Source organism: Schistocerca serialis, chromosome 4 (assembly GCF_023864345.2).
Source record: "Schistocerca serialis cubense isolate TAMUIC-IGC-003099 chromosome 4, iqSchSeri2.2, whole genome shotgun sequence".
Taxonomy (NCBI): domain Eukaryota; kingdom Metazoa; phylum Arthropoda; class Insecta; order Orthoptera; family Acrididae; genus Schistocerca; species Schistocerca serialis.
Window position 1 is genome coordinate 634,449,640 of NC_064641.1, and position 21,524 is coordinate 634,471,163.

At 39.1% G+C, this 21,524-nt stretch overlaps 1 non-coding gene across 1 annotated transcript; it reads right to left on the minus strand.

Annotated features, from left to right (window-relative positions):
* Window positions 1-18,659: 18,659 nt before the first annotated feature.
* On the minus strand, window positions 18,660-18,734 carry Trnas-uga (transfer RNA serine (anticodon UGA)). Its single transcript has one exon. It is a non-coding gene; the product is annotated as a tRNA-Ser (tRNA).
* Between the last annotated feature and the right edge of the window lie 2,790 nt (window positions 18,735-21,524).

A 21,524-nucleotide genomic window follows, 5' to 3' on the forward strand; every position in this document is an offset into this window, starting at 1 on the left:
ATTAATGATAATTGAATGTCTCATATGTATACATAGCCCAGAAGGCGACGTCAGAAACCATCAGGGGAGAACGCCGCATAAAAACCAAACGTGCGCGCGCGTCTCCACTCTGAAGAACCGTATCGGAGAATCACGGCAAGCATTTCGCTGAAGAGCTGCCTCGTCAGAGAGCCTAGAAATGGCAGCGTCGTAGCAAGTATTTGTCAACACTCTGATAGTGCATTTACTCCCGGGTGTAGGTCGGCGTTACCTCGCTAAATTCACTTGACATTCGTTTTCCACATCGAAGACTCGTACGATATAATCCACTGCAAGATGACACAATTAGAAAGTATATTTAATTTCTGGACTCCAAGAATGGCGTTCTTCACATAAGTAACACCTGTTTGTGTGTGCATTCGGGAGGACGACGGTGCAATCCCGCGCCCGGCCATCCTGATTTAGGTTTTCAATGATTTCCCTAAATCGCTTCAGGCAAATGCCGGGATGGTTCCTTAGGAAGGGCACGGCCGATTTCCTTCCCCATCCTTCCCTAATCCGAGCTTGTGCTCTGTCTCTAATGAAATCGTTGTCGACGGGACGTTAAAACAGTAATCTCCACCTCCTCTGTTCGTGTGTTTAAGGTTGCGTTTTGAGGCTCAGGCAACATCGCAGTGACTATATTCCGCCTCTGGCCGCCAGTGTGTCGTTAGCTCAGAGGTTCCCTTGTGCGTTGCAGTGCTTGTACTATAAGACATAGCAGTTCGAATCACGGTAGAAGCCGCTGAGTACAACCTTTTATTTTCCATTTTAATTAATGGAGTTGCAAACTGCTAGTAAAAATTTCTTATGCGAAATCTGAAGAATGCCTTTAAACATCAATCTTCGTCCGATTTCGACTTAGTAAATTAAGTTAATATCATGGATTTCTGCTTTGCGAATTCCAAGGTGCTTCACTGTAAAATAGACCCTGAAAAGATTCAAACCGACTGTCAACGATATAAATTTGAGCTTTGTTCGTCATATAGGTCTAACATGTCAGAAGGTTGTTTATGAAGTGCACATGTTCATTAATGTAGTTCCCTTCTTCTAAATTTTTGCAATAGCATTTAACTGTAGACGTTTTCTAACACCGGCGTTAGCAATTCCTTTCCGTTCTCTGAAACCTTCAGAGCGACAAATTTTTCTGGTTTAAATCTGATGACCTTAACTATCACTCCCGATCAACAATAAATACTTCATGAACCCATACATGGAACTCCAAATGTGCAGTGTTCCTGCACTGCTACAGAGCATGCATTGCAAGATATTCACACAGTTTATCGCATAGACTTACCATAAGGAATGAAACAAGAACTGTAATACACTTTACACCACAGACGCTCACTCTGGCTTGACGAAAACATCCAAACATTGACCAAAAGTTGCACAAATAATTGAGTTTGAAAGGAAAAGAAACGAGGTATGAAGCATTTATAAATTCATCGAATGTAGTGAGGTGGTTTAATTTCGTCCCAGTCTATAAAATTAATTTCGGGCCATACTCAGCTCTTGCCGATTAATGTAATATAATACCCGCCTACTAATCAGGGCGTCTGTCTCCGTTGCTTTTGAGCGTGAATGGAAATTGTAGAAATTTTCTGTGGAGCAACATTTAATAATAAAGCGTTTTAAATCATCAAAAGCGATGAGCGGTAGCAGGCGCTTTCGATAAAGAACGGGGGAGTGCAGCGCCGCTGCTGTCGCCGCGGCCGCTGCCAGTAGCCAGCAAATGGATCCCGGAGCTTTGCCGCATACGGCGTCCAGAGGAGGACAGTCTGCAGGAAATCTGCCGCAAAATCGTTACTGGATAAAATTTTGATATCGGTGTGTCACAAAGCGAAATAGATTGAATCTGCGCTACCATTACATTCACGTCTTCAGCATTCAGACAGAAGAGGCTATAAAAATATTTTATGCCAGCTGCTCTCGATCCACTGACATTATGAACAGAAACAACGCACGCTACCGCTAGACCACAGGCGTAATCAGACTAGAGTTTCTCTATCATGGGACAAGTTTTCCTCCAGGAAGTGCCGCAGTCTACAGTGTTGCCAGATTGTGCAGATAACCGGACTTAGAGAATTAGCGAGTTGGCCAGTTTTTTTGTCCCATGTCGCGATCGGCGCGGACTTAGCCTCTGAAGCGGCCGGCCGCCGGTCAAGTTTTATGTCAAAGAGTGTACATCCGCTTGTGATGTGATCTACTGTTTCTATTTGTTGTTTACAAAGTCTGCATTTATCCGTTGTGGTATTGGGATCTTTAATAATATGCTTGCTGTAATACCTGGTGTTTATTGTTTGATCCTGTATTGCAATCATGAATCCTTCTGTCTCACTGTATATATTGCCTTTTCTTAGCCATGTGTTGGATGCGTCTTGATCGATGTGTGGCTGTGTTAGATGATACGGGTGCTTGCCATGTAGTGTTTTCTTTTTCCAATTTACTTTCTTCATGTCTGTTGATGTTATGTGATCTAAAGGGTTGTAGAAATGGTTATGAAATTGCAGTGGTGTAGCCGATGTATTTATATGAGTGATTGCCTTGTGTATTTTGCTAGTTTCTGCTCGTTCTAGAAAGAATTTTCTTAAATTGTCTACCTGTCCATAATGTAGGTTTTTTATGTCGATAAATCCCCTTCCTCCTTCCTTTCTGCTTAATGTGAATCTTTCTGTTGCTGAATGTATGTGATGTATTCTATATTTGTGGCATTGTGATCGTGTAAGTGTATTGAGTGCTTCTAGGTCTGTGTTACTCCATTTCACTACTCCAAATGAGTAGGTCAATATTGGTATGGCATAGGTATTTATAGCTTTTGTCTTGTTTCTTGCTGTCAATTCTGTTTTCAGTATTTTTGTTAGTCTTTGTCTATATTTTTCTTTTAGTTCTTCTTTGATATTTGTATTATCTATTCCTATTTTTTGCCTGTATCCTAGATATTTATAGGCATCCGTTTTTTCCATCGCTTCTATGCAGTCGCTGTGGTTATCCAATATGTAATCTTCTTGTTCAGTATGTTTTCCCTTGACTATGCTATTTTTCTTACATTTGTCTGTTCCAAAAGCCATACTTATATCATTGCTGAATCCTTCTGTTATCTTTAGTAATTGGTTGAGTTGTTGATTTGTTGCTGCCAGTAGTTTTAGATCATCCATGTATAGCAAATATGTGATTTTGTGTGGGTATGTTCCAGTAATATTGTATCCATAATTTGTATTATTTAGCATGTTGGATAGTGGGTTCAGAGCAAGGCAGAACCAGAAAGGACTTAATGAGTCTCCTTGGTATATTCCACGCTTAATCTGTATTGGCTGTGATGTGATATTATTTGAATTTGTTTGGATATTAAGTGTGGTTTTCCAATTTTTCATTACTATGTTTAGGAACTGTATCAATTTAGGATCTACTTTGTATATTTCCAATATTTGTAGTAACCATGAGTGGGGTACACTATCAAAAGCTTTTTGGTAATCAATGTATGCGTAGTGTAGCGACCTTTGTTTAGTTTTAGCTTGATATGTCACCTCTGCATCTATTATCAGTTGCTCTTTACATCGTGCTCCTTTGCAACAGCCTTTTTGTTCTTCATTTATAATTTTGTTCTGTGTTGTATTTGTCATTAATTTCTGTTTAATGACTGAAGTTAATATTTTGTATATTGTTGGTAGGCATGTTATGGGGCGATATTTAGCTGGGTTCGCTGTGTCTGCTTGATCTTTAGGTTTCAGATATGTTATTCCATGTGTAAGTGTATCAGGGAATGTGTATGGGTCTGCAATGTAACTGTTAAATAATTTAGTTAGATGTGAATGTGTTGAGGTGAACTTCTTTAACCAGAAATTTGCTATTTTATCATTTCCAGGGGCTTTCCAATTGTGAGTAGAATTAATTGCTTGGGTGACTTCATGTTGCAAAATTATCACTTCAGGCATTTGTGGTATCATCTTGTATGTGTCTGTTTCTGCTTGTATCCACCGTGCATGCCTGTTATGTTGTACCGGGTTTGACCATATGTTGCTCCAGAAGTGTTCCATGTCTGTTATGTTTGGTGGATTGTTTATTTTAATGTGTGTGTTATCTATTGTCTGGTAAAATTTCTTTTGGTTTGTGTTGAATGTTTGGTTTTGTTTCCTTCTATTTTCACTTTTTTTGTATCTTCTGAGTCGTTTGGCTAATGCTTGTAATTTCTGCTTCTTTTCGTCTAATTGCTCTGTCGCTTCTTGTTGTGAGATTTTACCTAACTTTTTTCGTTTTTTTTTTCCAAGATTTCATTTCTTATAAATTGTGTTAGCTGTCCGATGTCTTTTCTCAGTTTTTCTATTTTGATCTGTAGCCTGTGTTGCTATGCTGGTTTTGTGGGTTTCTTCTGTGTGTTGGTTGGTTCTGATCTCTGCCTAGTGTGTATATTTAGTGTAGTGAGTGCTCCTATATAAACCAGTAGTTGTAACTCTTCCATAGTTGTGTTTTCATTTATTTTGTTGTGTATGATTGTGTTGATAGTTTTTATTGTTGTTTCGACTTGTGGGTTATTTGGTGGTCTACGCAAGAATGGTCTAATGTCTGTATTTGTGTCTTTGTATTCTATATATGTTAGCTGAAATTTTTCTTGTATATCTAACATCTGTGTCACTTCGTGTTCTATTTGTGCTTGTTCTGGTGGCTGTCTTAAGATTTCGTTTTCCTCTGATTGTTTAATTGGTGCATGTTGTTCTTTGTTTGTTTGCTCTGGGATGTTTGAGTCCATTACTGTATTTTCTTCTTCTTCTGATTGCACATTATTTTGTTCCAGTATTTGTTGTACTTGTTGTTTGATGTTTTCTAATTCTGACTGGGGTATCCTGTTATTTTTTATTATTACACGGATCTGATCAGCTAATCGTTGTTCTGTTAAAAATTTTAATTCTGGGTATCTGGTAATAAATGTTGTGTATACTTGTGATCTGTATCCAGTTGTGTTGGTTCCTAGGTTTGTTGCTTGGTAATAACAGAACATGAGGTGTCGATTAACTTCATCTGACCATCTCATCCTCTGTCTTTGTTTTCCTTCTAGGGTGGTTGCAGGAAGCATATCCTGCAAAACACCTCTATTTGGATTTAAATCATTTTCCAGTTGGCTAGCAGTGTCGTTACCATTGTGGGCGGGCATAGGGTTCAAGCGTCGTCCCCGACCATGACGGCGCTTGTCCGAGGCTTCTTTAGTTCTGTCCTGAACCAACTAATCACACTAAAAGGGGGGTTAGCCCTATTAGTGGTTTGTTCTTTTCGTCGCCTTTTACGACTGGCAGAACATACCGGAGGCCGATTCTTTTCCCGGGCCTCCACGGGGTTTATTATTATTATTATTATTATTATTATTATTATTAGTAGTAGTAGTAGTAGTAGTAGTAGTAGTAGTAGTAGGGGGGTTATTAGCTTCCCAATGCAAGCAACCTCAGTTTCCTCCGAGCTCCCGGAAATTCGGGGTATGAGCCTTTATCTGGTGGTCTCGTTCCAGTAGTGATGCAGAATTCATCGAATAACAGCATTTGTTTAAATTCTGCTTGAGACTTGGGAAGTCAGCTGTTGAAATGTTTCTAATCATTGAGTAGGAATTTGGGAATCAGTGTCTCGAAATGGCAGGTATTTTGGTGCCAAAAGTGTCTTCGGAATGTGGGATGATGTTTGACAATAAAACTCGCTCTCGATGCCCTTCAAAGTTGATAGATGAAGACAGTGTGACACATGTGCATGAACTTTTGAATACAGACAGTAGAATGACTGTTTGTCTGATAGTTCACCCAATGGATATACTCAAAACAATTACCCACAACATTTAACTCAACAAATGCAGATGAAGAAAGTGTATGCAAAACTAGTTCTTAAAATTTTGACTGACCACCACAAATTCAACCAAGTACTTGTCTATGACGAACTTCTGGAATGATGCTATTTTTAGCAGAGTTTTAACAGAAGACGAGTTGTGGGTTTTCGAATATGACAGTGTTCAGAGAGGCATATCTCGGTCACCACAGCCCAAAAAGCCATGCATTAACAGATCCAAAGTGTAGGCAATGCTCAGCATTTTTTTGATGCATATGGTATCATCCACCATGAGTTTGTATGTGCTGAACTGATTGCCATTGCTGTTTTTTGTGTTCACATACTCAAGAAGCTGAAAGAAAAGACTTACGCATCAGTCCACACCTCACTGTTTCCTGGAAGTTCTGCCATGAGAATGCGCACAACCACAACACCGTGTTGCTGAGGGTTTATCAGGTCAAAAACAATGTTGCAATGCCTTCCTATCCCTACCTGCTTTCTGCTGCACCTACAGTTCCGACCTTACTCCGACAGACTTCTCCCTCCCCCCTTTCCACCCCATGGTTTAAGTCATCATTGAAAGGTCTCCATTCCAAGACAATCAACAATTTGAAAACTGCTGTTGTGTGTGCCCTAAATGACATTCCAACCAAAGCCTACAATGCTTGGAAATACAACTGACAAAAATATATTGATGCAAAAGGATCCTATTTTGAAGCATTGTACTGTTTGATGCATAGCGTTTCATGAAAAAAGTGTTTCCAACAAGGGAGAATCGGTATCTTCATATTGCTTCTCTGTAGACATGGATCAGTCTGGAGAATAAATTTAGTGTGTGATGGAATATGAACATATTGGCACCATTTAGTTAAAATGCATGTAGCTAAAAGTTAGGAAACTAATTAGTTGATGTAATCATTTTTTCTCCAAGGTGCCCTCTTCTTCAAGGAATTTATTTTCTACTACGTTATCCAACAGTCAGAGTAATACAATGTTAGGTGGCCTGTAGCTGCAGAGGTAACTTGGGGAGGGGAAGGACCACACTATTAGTGAGGATTCCATTAAAAGCACCTATCCTGCATTTGAGTAAGTTATCAGCGATCACACTTCTTTCACGTACTAGTAAATTTAATGCACTTATATGATATCTCATATGCTTCACTAACAGTTAATCTATCTGCATGTAATGTAAGGTAACTTTTTGTACCTAGTATCTACAAGACTCAGTATGAATTGGCTACCTGCTTACAGGTAGATGAATTGGCTGCCCATTTGGAACAATAGGAAGATGAACTGTCATAAAGTGAGACTGTCTCGTCCACTCATGGGTCACCTTGTCCCATAGAAATTCTATGAGCTCAAAACGCAAGTTAATTAAATTAATAACAACTGTCATGTTGTCATATTTATTCCCCAAAATCCACAAATCATCAATAATAGTGTAAAACTAATACTTTGTTTGGTTGTGGTTTTGGTTGTTGTTGTTACGGTTTTCAGTCCAAAGACTGGTTTGATACACCTCTTCATGCTACTCTATCTTGTGCAAGGCTCTTCATCTCCAAATAACTACTGCAACCTATATTGCCTACTGTATTTATCTCTTGGTCTCCCTCTACAATTTTTACCCCCTCACACTTCCCTCCAGTACTAAGTTCATGATCCCTTGATGTCTCAGAATGTGTCCTGTCAATCGATCCCTTCTTTTGGTCAAGTTGTGTCACAAATACCCAGTCTCCCCAATTTAAGTAAGTTCCTTCCCATTAATTACATGATTTACCCACCTAATCTTCACCATTCTTCTGTAGCACAACATTTCAAAAATGTCTATTCTCTTCTTGTCTAAACTGTTTATTGTCCTTGTTTCACTTCCATTCGAGGGTGCACTCTGTACAAATCTATGTTTTTTACCCTCTCTACATTGGCCATCATTAGTTATTTTGCTGCCCAAATAGCAAAACCTGTCTGCTACTTTGTGTTTCATTTCCTCTAATCTTATTCCCTCAGCATCGCCTGACTTAATTTGGCTATGTTCCATTATCCTAGTCTTGCTTTTGTTGTTGTTCATCATATGTCACCCTTTCAAGACACTGACCATTAGGTTTAACTGCTCTTCCAAGTCTCTTGCTGTCTAACCTCCATGATTTTATTACTTCTCCCTAACTTTCAATTCCTTCCCCAAATTTTTCTTTGGTTTCCTTTACTGCTTGTTCAATATACAGATTGAATAATAGCGGTGGTAGACTACAATGCTGTCTCATTCCTTTCTCAACCACTGCTTCCCTTTCATGCCCTATGACTCTTATAACTGCTGTATGGTTTCTATCCAAGTTGTAAATAGCCTTTCGCTCTCTGTATTTTTACCTCCATTACCTTCAAAATTTCAGAGAGAGTATTCCAGTTAACACTGCCAAAAACTTGCACTTAAAACATAGGTTTGCTTTTTCTTAACCTATCTTCTAAGATAAGCCAGAGGGTCAGTAGCGCCACACGTGTTCCTAAATTTCTCAGACATCTAAACTGATATTCCCCGAGGATGGCTTCTACCAGTTTTTCTATTCTTCTTCTGTAAAGAATTTGTGTTAGTATTTGGCATCCATGACTTATTAAGCTGATAGTTCAGTAATTTTCACACCTATCAGCAAATGCTTTCTTTGGAACTGGAATTATTACATTCTTCTTGAAGTCCGAGAATATTTCCTGTGACTTGCACATCTTGCACACTAAATGGAATAATTTTGTCATGGCTGGCACTCCCAAGGCTATCAACAGGTCTGACAGAATGTTGTTTACTCCTGGGGCCTTGTTTCAGCGTAGGACTTTCAGTGCTCTGTCCAGTTATTCTCACAGTATTGTATCTCCTATCTCATCCTCATCTACATCCTCTTCCCTTTCTACAGTACTGCTTTCAAGTTCATCTCCCTTGCATAGACCCTCTGTGTACTCCTTCTGCCTTTCAGCTTTCCCTTCTTTGCTTAGTACTAGTTCGCCATCTGAGCTCTTGATATTCATACAGCTGCTTCTCTTTTCTCCAAAAGTCTCTTTAATTTTCGTGTAGGCAGTGTGTGTTTTTCCCCTTACTGAAATGTTTTTCTAAAGCCTCACATTTGCCCTCTAGCCATTCCTGTGTAGCCATTTTGCCCTTCCTGTCAATCTCATTTTTTAGACGTTTGTATTCCCTTATGCCTGCTTGATTTTTATATTTTCTACTTTCATCAGTTAAATTAAATATCTCCTGTGGTATCCAAGGAATTCTGCTGTGCCCTGTCTTATTACCTATTTGATCCTCTGCTGCCTTTACAGTTTTATCTCTTAAAGCTACCCATTCATCTTATACTGTATTCCTTTTCCCTGTTCTAGTCAACTGTTGCCTAATGCTCCCTCAAAAACTCTTCAATACCCTCTCGTTCTTTCAACTTATCCAAGTCCCATCTCTTTAACTTCCTACCTGTTTCCAATTTCTTCAGTTTTAATCTATAGTTCACTACCAATAAATTGTGTCAGAGCTCAAACCTGCTTCTGGAAATGTCTTAAAATTTAAAATATGTTTCTGAAACCTCTGTCTTACCATGATATAATAAAATTGAAAACTGCTGGTATGTCCAGGTCTCTCCATATGTGCAGCCTTCTTTCATGCTTCTTAAACCAAGTGTTAGCAATGATTAAATTATGCACTGTGCAAAATTCTACCAGGAGACTTCCTCTTTCATTCCTTTTCCCCAGTCCATATTCACCCACAATTTTTCTTTCTCTTCCTTTTCCTACAATCGAATTCCAGTCACCCATCACAATTAAAATTTTCGTCTCCCTTCACTCTGAATTATTTATTTTATCTTGTCATATATTTGTTCAATCTCTTCTTCATCTGCAAAACTTGTTGCCATACAAACTTGTATTAGTGTGGTAGGTGTGGGCTCCATGTCTTTCTTTGCTGCGATGTGTTCACTGTGTTGTTCATACGAGCTTTTCTAATACATTATTAAACCCACTCCTATGTTACCCCTATCTGACTTTGTATATATAGCCCTGTATTCAAGTGACCAGATGTTCTGCTCCTCCAGACACCAAACGTCACTAATCCCCTCTGCATCTAACTGCAACCTATGCATTTCCCTTTTTTAATTTTCTGACGTGCTTGGCCTATTAAGATACTTTTTATTATTTTCAGAATTTTTAACTCGATAGTTCCACTTCATCTTAACTGTACAAGGGTTGCCCAGAAAGTAATGCACCACATTTTTTTCTCAGCCAAAAACAATGCTACGAATGTGAAACATTACGTATGTATTATTTGAAGTTTCCTGAGTGAGCCCACCAAGTTGTCACTTCCGACGGATTGCTTAGCTGCAGGAAAGTTTCAAAATGGTGTCTGTAGGTGATGTAAGTTACAAGCAATGTGCCATCACTGAATTTCCCACTGCAGAGAAAGCAGCTGTGGGGGAAACTTCACAAATGCTTGTGCAAAGTCTATGGAGTATCTGCTGTCAATAGAAGTACAGTTAGTTACTGGGCACACAGGGTGAGGTCAGCAGAAGGCAGTTTGGTGGAGCTCCACTATTTGCAGTGGTCAGGGAAACCATCCACAGCTGTCATATCTGACAGGCCTGACCTAGCCCCCTTGGACTTCCACTTGTTTGGGCCCTTAAAGGATGCCATTGGTGGAAGACATTTTGAGGATGATGAGGAGGTGATTCACACAGTGAAGCACTGGCTCTGCCACCAGGACAAAGATTGGTACCAACAAGGCATACACACCCTTGTTTCGCACTGGAGGAAGACCATAGAATATGGAAAAATAGGGTGTGTAGATGAGACCCCATTCTTTTGTGTGTGTAATTATCATTATGTTCAATAAACAATTGTTGCAAAAAATGTGGTGTGTTACTTTCTGGGCAACCCTCACATTTTGAAACAATGATAAGCAATTAAATGTAGAATGATTTGTTCAAAACACAGATCTCACTTGTATTCATCTCCAGAGCTTTCTGTACTTTGTCAGTCACTGCTGCAGTGACAGCATCAGTGATGACCTGAACATCAAGCCTGAGCATATCTCCTGCTTTTAGCACAGCACTAACCTCACCCTTCACGAGCAAAGTAATGTCAGCAGTGCCAGGCGATGTGGCTGCAACTTCCAATGTTGGCTTGACCACAGCATTCTCACCGTCCTGGCAACTGGCGATGCTGCTTTTTCCATTCTAAGAGCATAGTCATGTAACAGATATTCAAAATGAAATGCTAATGTGACACTACACACTTATCACACAAATCTCAAATGTGTAGACCAACCTAAGTGCTTAATGATAGGTCCAGGTTTCAAGTAAACATGTGAGCCGAACTAATGCACATCACTCGTTAGCTGCCATCTTCCTATACAGTCTTCTTTACTGATTGTGTTGTGTTTCGATTCTTCCCAGGTCATGGCTCTCTCTTCCTCCCATACCTCTTTGACTTTTGATGCATTTAATTTTTGTTGTACTGAACTGTGGTATCACCATGGGTGTCTTATTATGATATTTGCTGCCCACTTGATTTTGATTAGATAATTATCGGAGGCCGTTTGCCACTCTTCTGACTTGTACATTCATTATTTCTTTGTGGTTTTTGTGTGTAATTGCTACATGGCCAATTTGGTATTTCACTAAGGGTATTTGACCTGTGACCTAGACATCTTGGTTTCCTTGATCTCTTTCTTGAAGTAGGTTGACAGAACTACACAGGTGGGAACTAGCATTACATGTTCTTGGTCCTTGATACCATCCTAGACTTTTTCTTTACTCTCAGCATTTATTTTCAGCAACTATTCCTTCTTCACTCCCTTTTAGTGTCCTGTATATTTTATTTTGTGAGCTATTCATTTTTCCTTGCCCCCCTCTCTTACTCCCCCTCCCTCCACCTATCTACCACGTCTTTCTGCTCTCGTTAACTCTTGCATGGTGTTCTTTTTGGTAATCTCTGTCTTGCTTATTACTCTATCTTCCTTCTCAAAGTTCTCAGGTTTCCAAAATTCATCTGATGCAGTGCCAAACAGTCTGTCTCTCCTTCTCATCTCATCCAGTAACTCTCTCCTGGCTAGGGGTTCTGGGTCATTTTTCCGTAACTCTCCTCGTTTCCTAAACCTTACTGGGTCTGCAAGCTTGCATTATTAGCAGAGGGAACATGTTTAGGATTTCCTGCAGATGCAGTTGTGCTGCAATATTGATAATGGGCATTACAGTGTGGAAATAAAATGGTGTGGCAAGTGGAAATGTATTCCAAAGTTGAAATAAGCAAGACATTACAATTCTTGTCTGCAAAATATCTAAAATGCCCACAGAATTGCTGTGAATTTCTGATGCTGTATGGGCCAAATGTGATGCTGCAGCCAATTGTAGTGAAAGGATGTTGACAATTTGACCAAGGTCGCACAGATGTGTGTTACACTGATCCACAATACTGTCCAGATCTTGCACCGTGCAATTTCCATCTTTTTTGCAAAGTGAAAGAACATCAAGGGGGAAAAGAGGTTTTTCACTAATGAGGATATTCACATAGTAGTACGTGAATGGCTCTGTGACCAGGGTGCAGATTTTTTTCATTGAGGAAATAAACAATTGATAGAATGTTCCAGCTGTCATCTAGAGACTTTGCGACTGTACCGGTGATCAAACAGTCAGTATAAATTTGAAAACCGAATAAATCATGGAATAATGTAGATAGAGAGGTACAAATTGACACACATGCTTGGAATGACAAGGGATTTTATTAGAACCAAAAAAATACAAAAGTTCAAAAAATGTCTGACAGATGGCGCTTCATCTGATCAATATAGCCATAATTAGCATAACGAAGTAAGACAAAGCAAAGATGATATTCTTTACAGGAAATGCTCAATATGTTCACCATCATTCCTCAACAATAACTGTAGTCGAGGAATAACATTGTGAACAGCACTGTAAAGGATGTCCGGAGTTATGGGAGGCATTGGCGTCGGATGTTGTCTTTCAGCATCCCTAGAGATGTCGGTCAATCATGATACACTTGCGACTTCAGGTAACCCCAGAGCCAATAATCGCACAGACTGAGGTCTGGGAATGTGGGAGGCCAAGCGTGACGAAAGTAGCGCTGAGCACACGATCATCACCAAACGACGTGCGCAAGAGATCTTTCACGCGTCTAGCAATATGGGGTGGAACGCCATCCTGCATAAACATCGCACGTTCCAGCAGGCTGGGGATGATGCAATTCTGTAACATATCGGCGTACCTCTCACCCGTCACGGTAGCAGTTACAAAAGCAGAATAATGCATTTCCTCGAAGAAAAAAGGCCCGATAATGGTAGATGTGGTAAACAACCCATACCATTACTTTCTTGTTGTGCAATGGACTTTCCACGACAATTCTAGGATTTTCGGTAGCCCAAATTCCTCAGTTGTGGGCATTGACAGACCCTCAGAGTGTGAAATGAGCTTCATCAGTCCACAACACATTACTCAACCAATCGTCATCTTTTGAAATTCCCACACCGCAAATGCCCTCCGCTTCACTAAATCGCCAGATAACAGTTCATGATGCCAAGGGATTTTGCATGGATAGGTTTGGAGGGTATGCCTAAGTGCCAACCATATGGTAGTGTATGGAATGCCGGTGTGATGTGCGACTGTACGAGCTCTGACTTCCCCGTGCATAGACGAACCCGCTACAGTCTCCATTTCTTCCTGAACTGTCTCAGCAGCTTTGCGCCTTGTGCTCGCTTGGCCACTATGGGTCTATCGTCTAAACAACCCGTGGCTTCTAACTTCAAAATCATTCTCGCCACAGCTGCATTTGTCAACGGACCTGTACCTGTTCGAATCCCCTTCCTATGGCGATAGGATTGTAATGCTGAACTAGCACATTCCCCATTCTGATAATACAGCTTCACTAAAAGTGTCTTTTCAGGTAACATCACCATGCTGGGACTGCTGGTGCATCTGATTCTCTCTCTCATTACAGCTCCTTTTATACACGATTGTCATGCGCAGTCACTGACGTTTTGCTGTCCATGTCATTCCAAGCATGTGTGTCAATTTTTACCTCTCAATCTACATTATTCCGTGGTTTATTAAGTTTTCAAATTTGTACTGACTTTTTGATCATTCGATATAATGCAGTAGTCAATAAAAATTACTTCACCTGCCACAGTATCCACATAGCAATGCCTCATACATAAGACTCAGTTGAAACACAATTAAAAATATAAAGTGTGTAGTTGTCATACCTGACTTAGTGTTCACACCTGTCTCAAGTGATCCACCAGAAAAGCATTTCGAAACATGCACAGGCTAACATCACCTATTTTCTTTGATTCTTCAACCAAGATTACATCTTCATGATTGTAAAGTACTTTTTGTGCCATCACACTTTAAATTACAGTACTGTAAAGACATTGTACAAGTATGTGTATCACTGATAGCTTGCCCAAACATTTTCAATTACCTTTAATTGAAGACAGGCACAGAAGAACAGGCAAACCCCCAAATGTAAAAACTTAGAGATAAGTGTTGCCATCTGTTGCTGGGTACAGGAACTATCAAATTTGGCATTGCTCTCACACCTAAATGTTCCTATGTGATATTTAGGGTAGAACCAATGTCAATTTTGATAGTTCCCATACCCAACAACAGATAGCAACACTTATCTCTAAGCTTTTACATTTGAGGATTAGCCTATTTTTCTGCACATCTTCAGTTTATTCTAGTTGCAAATCAGGAATTGCTGAATTGACCCTTATAATTCCCAGAAATAGGTTCCAAAAACTTTATTAAAGCAATTACTAATTATACAGCAAACAACGTACAGTGAAGTGGTTCACCATCATTATTTGTAATTTATTTCAAATGAGATATATGATTATAGATTGGAAGGAAAACAAAACACTTGAGTAGAAAGAATAGTTTGCCATGAATTTGTACCATGTAGTGCTAACAGAAACATTTTGAACACGTGAATAAACAGTGTGTCTAGAAGGAATGGTCAGTATCAAGAAATATGAAGCAAAGAAGTCTACTAAGCATAAGCTGTACAATGCATGCCTTAAGAGCTATGAGCGTTTCAATACTGTGAAACAAATCTATTCTGCTGCAAGCTCTTGGCTTTCTATGTTTTGGGCAGAAGTATGTTTAGTAAACATATGCTTTAAAACGTATGCCATGACAGCCTTGCATGAACTGTGGACTTTATTGCGGTGGAGTGGTTTGTGTGTCTCAATGACACGGATAGCTATTCCATAGGTGCCACCGGAATGGTGGGTATCTGTAAAGAGCCCAGACAAATGTGTGGTTCCTGAAGAAGAGCAGTAGCCTTTTCAGTAGTTGCTGTGGCAGCAGTCTAGGTAATTGATTGATTAGCCTTTTAACATCAGTCAGAATGGCCTTGCTGTGCCGGTACTGCGAGCGGCCGAAAATAAGGGGAAACTGCAGCTGTTCTTTTCCCAAGAGCATGCAGTGCTTTATGGTTAAATGATGGCATCCTCTTGGGTAAAATATTCTGGAGGTAAGACAGTCCCCCACTCGGATCTCCAAGCAGGGACTACTCATGAGGATATCGTCATCAGGAAAAACAAAAACTGTCAGTCTGCTGGTTATGGAATATTCATCTGTAATCAGACAGGTAAGTTAGAAAATTTAAAGTTAAACAGATATGTTCAGGTTCTGATAGTGGGAATTAGTGAAGTACAGTGGTAAAAAGAACAGTATTTCCACACAGGTGGTAGTGAAACGCAGGAAGGTAGTTGTAGAAACGCTATTTGTCGTAGCTGTGTTGGGAAAGAACCAGAGCTCCAAACCCTAATGGAAAGCACTGAAGCTCGAATAGTTATAGGTACAGGTTAGATTTATTTGATCCATTTTCATCTACAGCTGCACAATGTGCAAGAGATATTTGGATTTTTTTGGTTAATATTAACAGTTTACATATAATATACCTTTGTACATAATAACACACATTAATTTATCAATTAATGATGAATACTTATATAAATGTTGTTACGCTATATACAGAGAGATAAAATACAAATGTTCTTCTGAATGAGTTTACAGTGGGTAAACACACAAAAATTTACTTTTGTAGGTATTCATTTACTGTGTAAAAGCAGTGATCAAGCAAGTACAACTTCAGTTTAGATTTGAAGTGACCAATGTTTTGTATGTGTTTAATGGTACCTGGTAAGGCACTGTATAGTTTGATACTAGGATGGATAAGGCTGTTTTGAAATGACTTTGTGTTGGTGCTTTGAACATGTACATCCAATTTTTGTCTTGAATAATAGCTGTGAATTGTGTGATTTTGAGTGATGAGTGGTCTTCTTGTATGTAAGTTTTGCTTTAAATACATTATATTTTCAAGTATATATATGCAAGGAAGTGGCAGGATCATCCTTTTTTGAAACAATGGTCTACATGATTTGTGATTATCTACCCCTTCCATTCTTTTTTTTTTTTTTTTTTTTTTTTTTGTGGCATCTCCAGAATTTCCCCAGAACATAATCCCATACCGGAGGTGGGAGTGTACAACTGCATAATATACACACTGAAGGGTGTTTTAGCTGGTACAATTTTTTAATGTACGCAGCACAAAACAAGAAGTACTTAATTTTTTGTTCATTTGCTCAATATGTACTTTCCATTTCAAGTTTTCTTGTAGATGAAGTCCAAGAAATTTGGTACAGGCTGTTTTGGCAATTGTCTGCCCGTATAGCTCTAGATTGGGTGATACCAGATTTTTTGTTTGTGCTGTGTGTATATCCATAGCTACAGTTTTTTCAGTGTTTATTATTAAGTCATTGTCATCAAAGTAACATGTTAGCCTGTCAGTGGCTTCTTTTATGTTTTTTACAAGAGTTTCTTAAGAGTTTCCTGTGTTTGAACACTTGTATCATCAGCAAATTGAAATATTTTACTGCTATCATTGCTTGTTTGGGTCATTTACATAGAGTAAGAACAGAACAGTACCCATTACTGATCCTTGTGGCACTCCATATTTAACAGTCAGTAGCTTGGAATTATATTTCCTAATGACATTGTCCCTTTCTTGATCTATTTCCACGTATTGTTCCCTGTTCTTAAGATAAGAGCTGAGCCAGTTGTTAGCTGTTCCCCTAATGCCAAGATTTTCTAGCTTGTGTAGCAATTTGTCATGATTTATGGTGTCCAATGCCTTTGACAAATCTAAAAATATGCCCATGGTAAGTTTTTTGTTGTCTAATGCTATCAGTGCCTCTAATAGAAAGGAGTGAACTGCAGATTCGGTTGAGCGGTTTGCTCTAAATCCATGTTGAGATTCTGACAGAATGCCATTTACCTCTAAGAAGTCTGTTAGCCTCTTATTGAAAAGCCTTTCTAATATTTTTGAGAAAACAGACAGAAGTGCCAGTGGTCTGTAGTTGGAAATATCATCTTTGTTTCCTTTCTTGTATAATGGCTTTACTTTTGCTATTTTCAAACATGAAGGAAAAGTTCCTGTAGCAAAAGATAGGTTACATAGGTGGGTTAAGGGCTCAGTAATCAAGTCCCCACACTTCTTTATAATGAAATTAGGTATATCGTCTACACCAGCAGAGTGCTTCATTTTGAGACTTTTTATTGTAACCTGTACTTCTTCTACAATTGTTGGGTACAGAAACATTGATCTGCTTGAGACATTTTTCCCTGTTTTCTATTAGAAGTCTGTCGTAGTAGTTTCTCTGTTACATTTATAAAATAGTTATTAAACATATTAGCTACTTCCTGTGGGTTATTAATGTTTTCCAAGCCAGCCTTTAATACTATATTATTAACTCTACTTTTGTAAGATTTGGTTCCTTTTTTTACAACTTGCCAGATTGCTTTGGTTCTGTTTGAAGCATCTTCTATGTATTTGTCATTGTCTCGTTTCTTTGCCTCCTTTATTATTTTATTTAAGATAGATTTATATTTTTTAAAGTAACTATCAAACTCCTGAGTTGTGTTGTAGCGTCTTGCAATATTGTGAAGGTACCGTTTTCTAGCACAAGATTTCCTTATACCACTAGTAATCCACTTGTTGCTTTTAGTGGTTTGCGTTGTTTTGGCTTTCAATGGAAAAGCGAGATCAAAATAATATTAAAAAATATTCATGAATGTCTGAAACTTGTCAGAAATATTTTCTATACTATACACTATCTCCCATGATTCTTGTTGGAGATAATTCTGGAATGTTTGTACTGCAGTATTACTGAAAGATCTGCCCATGTGTGTAGTCTTCCTCATATAATTATAGGATGGATTAGTGTTTACACAAAAGCTTATAGCCTGTGCATGTGGTCTGCCACTCCAGCTTTAATTACAACTGTTTTATATTTTGTTTTTGAGCTTGTTATTACTTGATCTATGGTAGTGCTAGAGTGATTACTTTCACGTGTAGGGGAGTGGATTGTAATCTCCAAATTATTGTCTGTTAATATGTTCAGCAGCTCAGATTTTGAATTGCTTCGCTTATTAAAGTCTACATTTAGGTCTCACCATTTAAGAACTGTTTTTCGATTTATTACTACTTTATTTAGTTATGTATCAAGCCGAGTGTTGAATTTTTTTAGGTGGGTATCTGGAGATCTATTTAAACATATTAAAATTAATTTGAATGCTGGAATTTCTATGCCTGATATTTCAAAATCTTTCTCAGTGTTTAAGGATTCAACATTGCCTAAGTTACTGAATTCGATATCTTTCTTTGTGTATATGGAGTTCCCTCCACGTGTAGGCTTATTTCTGCAAGTTTGTGCTGCTAACACATAATGCGTTCCAGAATGAGATTTTCACTCTGCAGCGGAGTGTGCGCTGTTATGAAACTTCCTGGCAGATTAAAACTGTGTGCCCGACCGAGACTCGAACTCGGGACCTTTGCCTTTCACGGGCAAGTGCTCTACCAACTGAGCTACCGAAGCACGACTCACGCCTGATACTCACAGCTTTACTTCCGCCAGTATCTCGTCTCATACATTCCAAACTTTACAGAAGCTCTCCAGCTCAGTTGGTAGAGCACTTGCCCGCGAAAGGCAAAGGTCCCGAGTTCGAGTCTCGGTCGGGCACACAGTTTTAATCTGCCGGGAAGTTTCACATAATGCGTTATTTTCACTGTCTTTAACTCATTTTCTTTCAGCCAGTGTTCAGTTAAGCACAGTATATTAACATATCTAAGTTCACTTGATAGCAAGATTTCAAGCTCTCTTACTTTATTCCTAAGTGACTGTATATTCTGATGAAGAACGAGTGACCTGGTGAGATTTTACGTTTGTTCTGATTGTACTTGGTTGACCACTTACCTTTATTCCTGAATTTAAATTGTGTGAGAAATCTTCATTCTCATCTAGAAGCGTGAGTTGGTTTTTTCCATTGGTCATAAGAAAATGTCCTGATGTTGGAAAGGAGCAGTTCTCCATCTCTCTGGTCACTTTACTTGTGTGGTCGATGTTGACGTGGTTTCTGTTTTTGCTGCAGGGACTGCTACTGGAGGTGGTGTTGACAGGTGCACTAGTTATCCTAATTTGGTCTTGAGGCTTTTTGGGAATAAAAAATCTTGTAGATGACATGGTCGGCTTACATTTCTTTTCACTGGAATTGCTGAACTTCCTCCTGTTGCTGGGGTGGTAGTAGTTGATTGTTGGTGTTCACTGAAACGTGTAAAATTATGTCCTTGGTGATACTTTTGAGACTGGATCTGCTGATGTCCTTAGTGGGTCTCCTGTAGGTACTGCTTCTGGTTTCCAGTGCCCAGTTCTTGTTGTATCTTGAATATCTTCGGGTGTGGAACTTGGTTCTGCTGCTTTTTTTGGGTTAGATGCTTTTGCCGGTATCACAGGCTGGTTTAGTCAATGGAAGTTTTGTTTCGCTGTGTCTTCTTTGAGTGATGAAGGTGTAGTACAGTTCTTTTTTGCGCCTCCTCATTTATCTTTTGTAACTATCAAGTTGGATAAGTCCGTTTCTGCTGCTGATTTTTCTTGTGTTTTCACTATCATATTTGCTTCACATTGTATGTATGTTAGAGCCGATATTTGCAGATTGGCACCTACTGCTAGTTGTGAAAGTCTACATAATTTCTCTTTGCCTTCCATTCGCAAGTGAAGTCCATGCTTTGTATAATCACTTCTGCTGAGGAATGTATTGACGCCCACTACCATTACATGCTCATAAGCTGGTAAAGGCCGAAATAAGTTCGGCCGAAATTTTTTTCAACCTACCTAACTGTTCAGAAAGGATAGATTAAATTCAGTTGGTGGTGGAGTATTTATTGCTGTCAGAAGGCGTTTACCTTGTTGTGAAATTGAAGTGGGTAGTTCCTCTGAAATAGTACGGGTAGAGGTTATACCTGACAATCAGACTAAACTATAAATTGGATCGTTTTTCCAACTCAGAAGATATAGTTGCTGAACAGCTCAAAGAAAACTTGAGTCACATTTCAAATAGTTACCCCACTCATACAATCATAGTCGGTGGTGACTTAAATCTACCCTCGATATGGTGGAAAAATTATACGTTTAAGGCTGGCGGCAGGCATAAAACGTCATCCGAAATTGTGCTGAATGCTTACTTAGAAAGTTATTTTGAACAATTAATACATGAGCCCACTAGACGCGTAAATGGTTGCGAAAGCATACTTGACCTCTTAGCAACAAATAATCCTGGAGAAATAGAGTATCATGACGAATACAGGGATTAGCGACCACAAGGCAGTTACTGCTAGGCTGAATACCGTAACACCCACAAACATAAAAAAGAAATGCGAAGTACATCTATTTAAAAAATCTAATAAAAATGCTCTTAACGCTTTTTTAAGAGACAGTCTTCACTCCTTCCGATCTTATCACGTAAGCATAGAAAAGGTGTGGAACTATTTCAAAGACATAGTGTCGACGGCTGTTGAGAGATATATACCACATAGATTAATAAGTGATGGTACTGATCCCCCATGGTACATAAAACGAGTCGGATCGATGTTGCAGAAGCAACCAAAAAGCATGCCAAATTTAAAAGAAAGTAAAAATTCCCAAGTTTGGGAAATTTTTGCAGAAGTTGTAAATATAGCGCGTACTTCAATGCGAGATGCTTTTAATAATTTCCACAACAAAACTCTGCCTCAGAATCTGGCAGAATACCCAAAGAGATTCTGGTCACACATAAAGCACAACAATGGCGAGACGCCATCATACCTTCACTCCGCGATAACAACGGTGAAGTCACTGCTGAGAGTGCCACTAAAGCAGAGCTATTCAACACGGTTTTCCGAAACTCCTTCACCAAAGAAGACGAAGTAAATATTCCCGAATTCCAATCAAGAACAACTACGAAGATGAGAAACATAGTAGATACACTCGGTGTAGCAAAACAGCTTAAATCACTTAATAAAGGCAAGGTCTCCGGCCCAGATTGTATACCAGTCAGAGTCCTTTCAGAGTATGCTGATGCAATAGCTCCATATTTAGCAATTATATACAACCACTCGCCCACAGAAAGTTCCGTACCTAAAGACTGGAAAATTGCTCAAGTCACATCAATACCCAAAAAGAGAAATAGGAGTAATGCCCTGAATTACAGGCCCATATCACTAACATCCATTTGCAGTAGGGTTTTGGAACATACACTGTGTTCGATCATCATGAATTACCTCTAAGAAACCGATCTATTGACACACAGTTAGCACTGTTTCAGGAAACATCGTTCTTGTGAAACACAACTACC